Raw genomic sequence first — 2,087 nt, forward strand, 5'->3', positions numbered from 1 at the left:
TAACTACTACTAGTACTACTAAAAGTATAGCACTTAATCTCTTTAGACTTTATTATTAAACTACTAAAGTTAAGAGAACTACTTATAAAGATATATTATAATAGTATTTTAGTTATTATTAACAAACTTATAAAGTATACTTACTTTATACTATACTTAGAGTTAAGTATAATAAGAGACTTAATATATATCTTCTTAAAATATATTATTAGTAACTATAGTTTACTAAAGGAAATTATTTTTAATAAAAATAAGCTATTTAACTTAAAGTTTTAAAGATTCTTAGTTTTATAACTTAGTATAGACTATAAACTATTTACTATATTTTACTTATAAACTAATAAATAAATAAAATAAATTAATTAGATACTTAAGTAGTATTTATAATACTATATTAATTATAACTAAGATAATTAGGTACTACTATTACTTGTAGCCTAATTTACTTATATTAGTACTATTAAAGAAAGCACTTAGAACTTACTATTTTACTTAAACTATAGATTTTTACTAACTACCTATAGAGAACCTTAAGAAGGCTTATAAGTATTGAAAGCTATAACTAATATTAATAAAATAAGAGAACTTTAGAGTAAAGTAGCCTTAAACTTAGAATTTATTAGGATATAAATAAAGAAATACGCTAACACTTTAAGGATTAAGGGACTAACCTTTAAAGAGGGAGATAGCGTATATCTTTTATATAGAAATATTAAAATAAAGTAACTAAATAATAAACTTAACTATAAGAAACTTAGACTATTTAAGATTCTTAAGAAGATCTTTAGTGTTAACTATAAACTTAACTTACTTAATATAATAAAAACTTACTTTATTTATTATATTATACTACTAGAACTAGCGCTATAAGGATTAAACATTAATAACTATATTATTATTAAATTATATAAACTAAAGTATAAAGTTAAATAAATTATTAACTAATATTATAAAAATAGAGAGAAATAATATTTAATTAAATAGAAAAATTATAAATATAAAGATAACTTATAAGAAGTAGTTAAGAACCTTTAATACTCCTAAGAACTTCTTTAATATTATTATAATTCCTAGAACTAGACACTTTTACTAATAGGCTAATATTAGTAAAATCCTTACCTAAACCTATAGAACCCTAATTAATCTTATGAGGAACGCCTAGTAACTAAAGATTATAAACTATCTAAGATTTATAAGTAGAAAAAGTAGAGGCTAACTTATCCTCTTTATCTAACTCTTATATACCTTATTAAAAAGCCTCCTCCTGCTTTTCTTTTACCCTCTAATAGATCTTTTAAATCTACTAAAGATAACTTATAGCCTTAGCTATTTATAACTATACCTATATAAACTAAGAATAAAAGGCTATAAGCCTCTTTATTATAGTAGTAATACTACGTTAGTTAGATATATAACTATATTTCCTATTATAAGAATTTTAAGATAAAGAGGAAAGAAATCTACCCTAAAGGGCTAGTAGCCCTACTAGCTATTATATAGCTATCTATTTTATTTATAAGTTACCTAATAGTTCTTATAACTAGGGGTTTTTATTCTCTACCCTTTAGTAGGTCCTTTAGTGCTATAAGGTTTACTAGCTACTAGGGTATAAGTACACTAACTACTAAGGCTTAAGGCCTTAGCTATTAAGGCGTAATATACTAACTACTATAGCTATAGTATACTTACTACTAAGGTGTAGTATACTAACTATTATAGCTATAGCATACTTACTACTAAGGCGTAGTATATACTAGCTACTAAACTATACTATAACCTTATTCTTATCTATATATCCCTTATATAACCCCTCTAGCTATAATATTACCTTCAGGCAGTGAACCCTTAGAATCCTTTTCCAAGTCACGCTATGCCACGAGGGTGCTCCGATCGCCTGCCCATCCTGAGACGTCTATCCGACCTTGTCAACATTGACGGTATGTCGGAATACCGTCCGTACGCGCTCCCGAACAAACGTGCGCAAACCCCGGACATCGCAATAAGCAGACACCCGGGTGGAAGATCGACCATCGTTATCTTTGGGGTAGGTAAACGTAACTCTCGACATGAAATGCTCAGCGGCCAGC

This window comes from Colletotrichum graminicola (genome assembly GCF_000149035.1).
Source record: "Colletotrichum graminicola M1.001 genomic scaffold supercont1.74, whole genome shotgun sequence".
Lineage (NCBI taxonomy): Eukaryota > Fungi > Ascomycota > Sordariomycetes > Glomerellales > Glomerellaceae > Colletotrichum > Colletotrichum graminicola.